Below are 9680 nucleotides of genomic sequence, written 5' to 3'. Positions count from 1 at the left end.
GAGGGCGAGCGCCCCAGGAAGAAGATTCCTGCCAAGGTGATGTGGTATGCTCCTATAATACCACGGTTGAAACGTTTGTTCCAAAACAAAGAGCATGACAAGGCGATGCGATGGCACAGAGAAGATCGTAAGAAAGACGGAAAGTTTAGAGTACCCGCTGACGGATCGCAGTGGAGAAAAATCAAAAGAAAGTATGGGAAGGAGTTTGCAGATGACGCAAGGAACGTATGGTTTGGTCTAAGCGCAGATGGCATTAATCCTTTTGGGGAGCAGAGCAGCAACCATAGCACCTGGCCTGTGACTCTATATTTGTATAACCTTCCTCCTTGGTTGTGCATGAAGCGGAAGTTCATTATGATGCCAGTGCTCATCCAAGGCCCTAAGCAACCCGGCAACGACATTGATGTGTACCTAAGGCCATTAGTTGAAGAACTCTTACAACTGTGGAATGGAACAGGTGTACGTGTGTGGGATAAGCACATGGGGGAAGAATTTGACCTAAAGGCGTTGCTGTTCGTGATCATCAATGATTGGCCTGCTCTCGGTAACCTTTCAGGACAGACAAACAAGGGATACCGCGCATGCACGCACTGTTTGGACGATACCGACAGTATATATTTGGCTAATTGTAAGAAGAATGTGTACCTGGGACATCGACGATTTCTTCCGAGCAGGCATCCCGTAAGAAAGAAAGGCAAGCATTTCAAAGGTGAGGCGGATCACCGGACGAAGCCTCGCCACCGTACTGGTGCTGATGTACATGATATGGTCAAGGATTTGAAGGTGGTCTTTGGAAAGGGTCCTGGTGGACAACCTGTTCCGAATGACGCTGACGGACGCGCACCCATGTGGAAGAAGAAATCTATATTTTGGGACCTGCCCTATTGGAAAGACCTAGAGGTCCGCTCCGCAATCGACGTGATGCACGTGACGAAGAATCTTTGTGTGACCCTGCTTGGCTTCTTGGGCGTGTATGGGAAGACAAAAGATACACCTGAGGCACGGGAGGACCAGCAACGTATGCACGGAAAAGACGGCATACATCAGGGTCATGCAAGCTACGCTCTTACCAAAGAAGATAAGGAAATCTTCTTTGAATGCCTGCTCAGTATTAAGGTATCGTCTGGCTTCTCGTCGAATATAAAGGGAATAATAAACATGGCAGAGAGAAAGTTCCAGAACCTAAAGTCTCATGACTGCCACGTGATTATGACGCAACTGCTTTCGGTTGCATTGAGGGGGCTTCTCCTGGAAAACGTTCGATTAGCCATTGTGAAGCTATGTGCATTCCTCAATGCAATCTCTCAGAAGGTAATCGATCCAGAAATCATACCAAGGTTAGAGAATGATTTGGTGCAATGTCTTGTCAGTTTCGAGTTGGTGTTCCCACCATCCTTCTTCAACATCATGACGCACGTCCTAGTTCACCTATGTGAAGAGATTAATGTTTTGGGTCCTGTATTTCTACACAATATGTTCCCCTTTGAGAGGTTCATGGGAGTCTTAAAGAAATATGTTCATAACCATGCTAGGCCAGAAGGAAGCATCTTCAAGGGCCATGAAAATGAGGAGGTCATTGAGTTTTGTATTGACTTTATTCCTGATCTTAAGCCGATTGGTGTTCCTGAATCGCGGCATAAGGGCGGACTGGATGGAAAAGGCACGCTAGGAGGGGAACAAATAATATGTATGGACGGACATTCTCTCACTGAAGCACACTACACAGTTCTATAGAATTCTGCCTTGGTGGCTCTGTATATGGATGAACACAATAATTTGCTACGCTCCAAACACCCGGAGCGGTCTGATGACTGGATTACACGTGAACAAACCAGGAGTTTCGCCAGCTGGTTGCAAACACGTACCATGCATGACGCCTCTATTGAAGATGACCTGTACTTGCTGTCCCAGTTACCATCTTCGAATATAATGACTTTCAAATGGTACGAGATAAATGGTAATACATTTTACACGATCGCCCAAGATAAGAAGAGCACCAACCAAAACAGCGGTGTCCGCTTTGATGTAGAAACCAAGACGGGAAAGGAAACATATTATGGTTATATACAGGACATATGGGAACTTGACTATCGACGTGGTTTGAAGGTCCCTTTGTTTCGGTGCAAATGGGTCAATATGACACGAGACGGGGTAACAGAAGACCCGCAGTACGGAATGACAACAGTGGATCTCAACAATCTTGCATATGCAGACGAACCATCCGTCCTAGCCAATGATGTGGCACAGGTTTTCTATGTGAAGGACATGTCTACCAAGCCGAGAAAAAGAAAAGATAAGGAAGCGAATGCATCATACGATGAGCCAAAGCGACACATAGTTCTTTCTGGGAAGAGAAACATCGTGGGAGTGGATGACGAGACAAACATGTCAGAAGATTATGAAAAGTTTGATGAAATTGCTCCATTCACAGTGAATATTGACCCGAGCATCCAGTTAAATGATGAAGATTTTCCATGGCTACGGCGCAAAGGAACACACGTGAAGAAAAAGTTTCACACCCAAAGATCTGGGATGTGATCGGCTTCACTATCATCACTTTCTTCTGTGTTTCACACCCAGGAGGGAATCTCTGTAATAGTTAGGGTAGCTAGTTATGTGTTTTGGCATTTGAAACGCGAAGAAATTTTATGTGCAAGCAAATTCTTTCATGCATTTATTGATTTTTTTCAGCTAAATGACCCTGAAATTGAAAAGCATTTCAAATGAACTCAGAAAAGGTTGAAAGTTGGAATGGTATCATAATTTCACCCACATAGCATGTGCAAAAAAGTAGAGAGGGTTACCGCAAAAACTGGATGCACTTCGTGTACAAAATGGACAATCTCTTTCGAAGTATCAGGGTTTCGGACGAAAACTCATCCGTTACAAAGGCATTTCATTTTTTAAATAACCTAAGCATTACCAAATTGAATATAATGATAAAACACACTAATATTAAACATAAGAAAAAAGAATCACTGAAAAATCTATTTTCAAAGTTAAGTTATTCACAAACTAATGATTCACACAAATTTCAAATAATTCAAAATTTAAACTATTCAAATTTGTAAACTACCGGTACTAACAGAAAGTTTGTAATTTTTTGTACCTAAAGCAAAAATATTCACAAACAAACTCTAAATACAGCAAAAAACAACTCTAAAATAAATAAAACAAAAATAAATAAAGAAAAAAAGCTCACCTACTGGGCCACAGCGGCCTGCATATGACTACAAACTCAAATTCTAGTTGGGCCAGGATGCAGGCCCGCTAGCCCAGTAGGCCCAACAGGGCATCGCAGAAGAGGTAGGCCTAGAAGGCCTGCTTAAGAGAGGAGCTCGAGATAGCAGCGACGGCGGGGCTTATAAGCAGGTGCGAGTGCCCCTCGGCTAGCGAGGTGGGACTAAACTTTTGCGCCCCTCGCCTGGCAGCGCACACCCTTTAGTACCGGGTCGTGGCTCCAACCGGTGCTAAAGGGGGGGTCTTTAGTACCGGTTGGAGCCACCACCCGGTACTAAAGAGGTGCCATTCCCGCCGCTTGGCCTGGCCAAAACAGACCTTTAATACCGGTTGGTGGCTCCAACCGGTACTAAAGGTTGTTCTATATAAGAAAACACTTCAAAAAATTGTCAGTTTCTCATCTCTCCCTGCTTCTTTCTCCTCTGCCCCATCGCCGCCGCCCCTCGTCGCCGCCCCCGTCGCCGTCCGTCGCCGTCGCCGTCCCCGTCCCCGTCGTCCCCGTCGCCGCGCCCCGCCCCGTCCTCCCATCGTCCCCGTCCCCGTCGCCGCCGCCCCGTCCCTGTCGTCGCCGCCCCGTCTCCATCTCCGTCCCCGTCGCCGCCCACCGTCGTCGCGCCTCGCTGGTGAGCTCCTGCCCCGGCCGCCAACCACACACACACACACACATCCTCGGCATATAGTATTATTAGTTAGCAATCTTTCTGTTTTTTAGTTATGGAATTATTAGAAATGTTAGTTTTAGTTATAGAAATGTTAGTTATATAGAAATATTAGAGATGTTAGTTATATATAAATGTTTTTTAGTTATAGAAATATTAGAAATGTTAGTTTTAGTTATAGAAATATTAGAAATGTTAGTTTTAGTTATAAAATTTAGAATTTGCATATATGAAATCACAATCCATCATTTAAAAAATGTTACTTTACTTTTGCGGCATATAGTATTTGTTGTCGACGATGCCCAACCCGCATCCTCGCTGTCGACCCGTTCGCGATGACGTCCTGCTTCAGAGGACCCATGTCCGGGACTGGGCTCCGCCGGGCTGGCACTGGGAGGTGCTACCTTCAGGGGCACGACGCTTGGTGAGGAACCCGGCCCTGGGTCCCGTCGTCGACCCTCATCTCCTTTGGTGGCGTTCGCGTGGGCCACTTTCGGTGCGGAGGGAGCCGACCCCGCCGGAGGTGGTACGTCGTCGTGTCAGGGAGGAGGATGAGCACGTCCATCGCTACATGGCTGCTATGGACGTTAGGTTCTCCAATACCTGGCAGGTTCTTTTGGGAGATCACCCGAGCTATGATCCAGTGATGGTTCCTTTTCTTTGGGTGTCCACCGCCCGCACCTCAGGAACCACGAGTGGCCTAGATTACTATGTAGTATTCTATCTTTATTAGCTTGCTAGCTAGCTAGCTAGTGATGTATTCGATATTATATCCATTATTCGAGACGATGTATTCGAGATTATATCTATTATTCGAGACGATGTATTCGAGATTATATCTATTATTCGAGACGACGTATTCGAGATTATATTCAATGATGCTTATTATGTACTATGATTGATTCAGTTTTTCCTTATTAATTGATTGCATCCATGCATTGTAATTTGAATATATTTCTTTTGGATTAGTTAAACAAAACCTATGGCGGACAATACCGGCAGAGAGGGAGAAGAGGCCCTGTTCAATATCATACGCAATCCTTGCGGGCCAGATGATGATCATAATGAAGAAGATTATGACGGCTCCGAATATCTAAACAACACCGGGGAGGGTGATATGATATTCGATCACGACGACCGAATTGATGAAGTCATGAACTGTTGGGGAACGTAGCAGAAATTCAAAATTTTCTACGCATCACCAAGATCAATCTATGGAGTAATCTAGCAACGAGGGGAAGAAGAGTGCATCTACATACCCTTGTAGATCGCTAAGCGGAAGCGTTCAAGTGAACGGGGTTGATGGAGTCGTACTCGTCGTGATCCAAATCACCGATGATCCTAGTGCCGAATGGACGACACCTCCGCGTTCAACACATGTACAGCCCGGTGACGTCTCCTACGCCTTGATCCAGCAAGGGGAGAAGGAGAGGTTGGGGAAGACTCCATCCAGCAGCAACACAACAGCATGGTGGTGGTGGAGGAGCGTGGTACTCCAGCAGGGCTTCGCCAAGCACCGCAAGAGACAAGGAGGGAGAGGGGTAGGGCTGCGCCAAGAAGGAAAGGAACTCGTCTGTTGGCAGCCCCAAGTCCTCAAGTATATATAGGGGAGAGGGAGGGGTGCGCCCCACCTAGGGTTCCACCCTAGGGGCGGCGGCCAGCCCCAATCCCATCTAGGGTGGCGGCCAAGTGGAGGGGGAGAGGGAGGCGCACCAGGCATGGGCCTTAAGGCCCATCTGCCCTTAGGGTTTGCCCCCTCTTCCCCTTAGGCGCATGGGCCTTGGTGGGGAGGCGCCCCAGCCCACTTAGGGGCTGGTCCCTTCCCACTATTGGCCCATGTAGGCCTCCGGGGCTGGTGGCCCCACATGGTGGACCCTCACCCCTCTGGTGGTCCCGGTACATTACCGATGATGCCCGGAACACTTCCGGTGGCCAAAACCATACTTCCTATATATTAATCTTTACCTCCGGACCATTCCGGAACTCCTCGTGACGTCCGAGATCTCATCCGGGACTCCGAACAACATTCGGTAACCACGTATATCTATTCCCTATAACCCTAGCGTCATCGAACCTTAAGTGTGTAGACCCTACGGGTTCGCGAGTCATGCAGACATGGCCGAGACAACTCTCCGGTCAATAACCAACAGCGGGATCTGGATACCCATGTTGGCTCCCACATGCTCCACGATGATCTCATCGGATGAACCACGATGTCAAGGACTTAATCAATCCCGTATACAATTCCCTTTGTCTAGCGGTATGATACTTGCCCGAGATTCGATCGTCGGTATCCCGATACCTTGTTCAATCTCGTTACCGGCAAGTCTCTTTACTTGTTCCGTAACACATCATCCCGTGATCAACTCCTTGATCACATTGTGCACATTATGATGATGTCCTATCGAGTGGGCCCAGAGATACCTCTCCGTTTACACGAAGTGACAAATCCCAGTCTCGATTCGTGCCAACCCAACAGACACTTTCGGAGATACCTGTAGTGTACCTTTATAGCCACCCAGTTACGTTGTGACGTTTGGCACACCCAAAGTATTCCTACGGTATCCGGGAGTTGCACAATCTCATGGTCTAAGGAAATGATACTTGACATTAGAAAAGCTTTAGCATATGAACTACACGATCTTTGTGCTAGGCTTAGGATTGGGTCTTGTCCATCACATCATTCTCCTAATGATGTGATCCCGTTATCAACGACATCCAATGTCCATGGTCAGGAAACTGTAACCATCTATTGATCAACGAGCTAGTCAACTAGAGGCTTACTAGGGACATGGTGTTGTCTATGTACCCACACATGTATATGGGTTTCCTATCAATACAATTCTAGCATGGATAATAAACGATTATTATGAACAAGGAAATATAATAATAATCAATTTATTATTGCCTCTAGGGCATATTTCCAACAGTCTCCCACTTGCACTAGAGTCAATAATCTAGTTCACATTGCCATGTGATCACAGGTCACATCGCCATGTGACTAACATCCAAAGAGTTTGCTAGAGTCAATAATCTAGTTCACATCACTATGTGATTAACACTCAATGAGTTCTGGATTTGATCATGTTATGCTTGTGAGAGAGGTTGTAGTCAACGGGTCTGCAACATTCAGATCCCTATGTATTTCGCAAAACTTTATGTCATATCGTAGATGCTGCTACCACGTTCCACTTGGAGCTATTCCAAATGGTTGCTCCACTATACGTATCCGGTTTGCTATTCAGAGTCATTCAGATAGGTGTTAAGGCTTGCATCGACGTAACCCTTTACGCCGAACTCTTTATCACCTCCATAATCGAGAAACATGTCCTTATTTTCTCCAAGGACAATTTTGACCGCTGTCTGGTGATCCACTCCTTGATCACCTTTGTACCTCTTGCCAGACATGTGGCAAGGCACACATCAGGTGCGGTACACAACATAGCATACTATGGAGCCTATGCCTAAGCATAGGGGATGACCTTCGTCCTTTCTCTCTATTTTGCCGTGGTCGAGCTTTAAGTCTTAACTTCATACCTTACAACTCAGGCAAGAACTCCTTCTTTGACTGATCCATCTTGAACACCTTCAAGATCATGTCAAGGTATGTGCTCATTTGAAAGTACCATTAAGCGTTTTGATCTATCCTTATAGATCTTGATGCTCAATGTTCAAGTGGCTTAATCCAAGTTTTCCATTGAAAAACACTTTTCAAATAACCCTATATGCTTTCCAGAAATTCTACATCATTTCCGATCAACAATATGTCAACAACATATACTCATCAGAAATTTTATAGTGCTCCCACTCACTTCTTTGGAAATACAAGTTTCTCATAAACTATGTATAAACCCAAAATCTTTGATCATCTCATCAAAGCGTACATTCCAACTCCGAGATGCTTACTCCAGTCCTTAGAAGGATTGCCGGAGCTCTGCATACTTGTTAGCATTTTTCCAGGATTGACAAAACCTTCTGGTTGTATCTCATACAACCTTTCCTCAAGAAAATCGTCGAGGAAACAATGTTTTGACATCCTATCTGCATGATTTCATAAATAATGCAGTAACTGCTAACATAATTCCAACAGACTTTTAGCATCGCTACGTGTGAGAAAGTCTCATCGTAGTCAACTCCTTGAACTTGTCGGGAAACATCTTAACGACAAGTCGAGCTTTCTCAATGGTGATACTTACCATCATTGTCCGTCTTCCTTCTAAAATCCATATGTACCTAACAGCCTTACGACCATTAAGTAGTTCTTCCAAAGTCTACACTTTGTTTTCATATATGGATCCTCTCTCGGATTATATGGCCTCGAGCCATTTTGGAATCCAGGCCCACCATCGCTTCTCCATAGCTCGTAGGTTCATTGTTGTCTAGCAACATGACTTCTAAGACAGGATTACGTACCACTCTGAAGTAGTACGCATCCTTGTCATCCCACGAGGTTTGGTAGTGACTTGATCTGAAGTTTCATGATCACTATCATAAGCTTCCACTTCAATTGGTGTAGGTGCCACATGAACAACTCCCTATGCCCTGCCACACACTAGTTGAAGAGACGGTTCAATAACCTCATCAAGTCTCCACCATCCTCCCACTCAATTCTTTCGAGAGAAACTTTTCCTCGAGAAAGGACCCGATTCTAGAAACAATCCCTTATTGCTTTCGGATCTGAGACAGGAGGTATACCCAACTGTTTTGGGTGTCCTATGAAGATGCATTTATCCACTTTGGGTTCGAGCTTATCAGCCTGAAACTTTTTCACATAAGCGTCGCAGCCCCAAACTTTTAAGAAATGACAGCTTAGGTTTCTCTAAACCATAGTTCATACGGTGTCATCTCATCGGAATTACGTGGTGCCCTATTTAAAGTGAATGTGGTTGTCTCTAATGCCTAACCCATAAACTATCGTGGTAATTCGATAAGAGACATCATGGTATGCATCATATCCTATAGGGTGCAGTTATGATGTTCGGACATACCATCACACTATGGTGTTTCAGGCTGTATTAGTTGTGAAACAATTTCCACAATGTCTTAATTCTGTGCCAAACTCGTAATTCAGATATTCATCTCTACGATCATATCATAGACATTTTATCCTCTTGTCACGATGATGTTGAACTTCACTCTGAAATTACTTGAACCTTTCAATAATTCAGACTTATGTTTCATCAAGTAAATATACTTAGTATCTACTCAAATCATCTGTGAAGTAAGAACATAACGATATCCACTACATGCCTCAGCACTCATTGGACTGCGCACATCAAGATGTATTACTTCCAACAAGTTGCTTTGTTGTTCCATCTTACTGAAAACGAGGCTTTTCAGTCATCTTGCCCATGTGGTATGATTTGCATGTCTCAAGTGATTCAAAATCAAGTGAGTCCAAACGATCCATCTGTATAGAGTTTCTTCATGCATATCTACCAAGAAACATGGTTCGCATGTCTCAATCCTTTCAAAAATGAGTGAGTCCAAAGATCCATCAACATGGAGCTTCTTCATGTGTTTTATACCAATATGACTCAAATTGCAGTGCCACATTTGTGTGGTACTATCATTACTATCTTATACCTTTGGCATGAAAATGTGTATCACTACGATCGGGATGGTATTATTCAAATAAATAGAGTAACCATTATTCTCCTTAAATGAATAACTGTATCGCGATAGACATAATCCAATCATGTCTATGCTCAACGCAAACACCAAATAACAATTATTTAGGTTTTAATACCAATCTCGATGGTAGAGGGAGCGTACGATATT

This window comes from Triticum dicoccoides, chromosome 6A (assembly GCF_002162155.2).
Source record: "Triticum dicoccoides isolate Atlit2015 ecotype Zavitan chromosome 6A, WEW_v2.0, whole genome shotgun sequence".
Classification (NCBI taxonomy): domain Eukaryota; kingdom Viridiplantae; phylum Streptophyta; class Magnoliopsida; order Poales; family Poaceae; genus Triticum; species Triticum dicoccoides.
Note: the sequence above shows the minus strand (reverse complement) of the source record.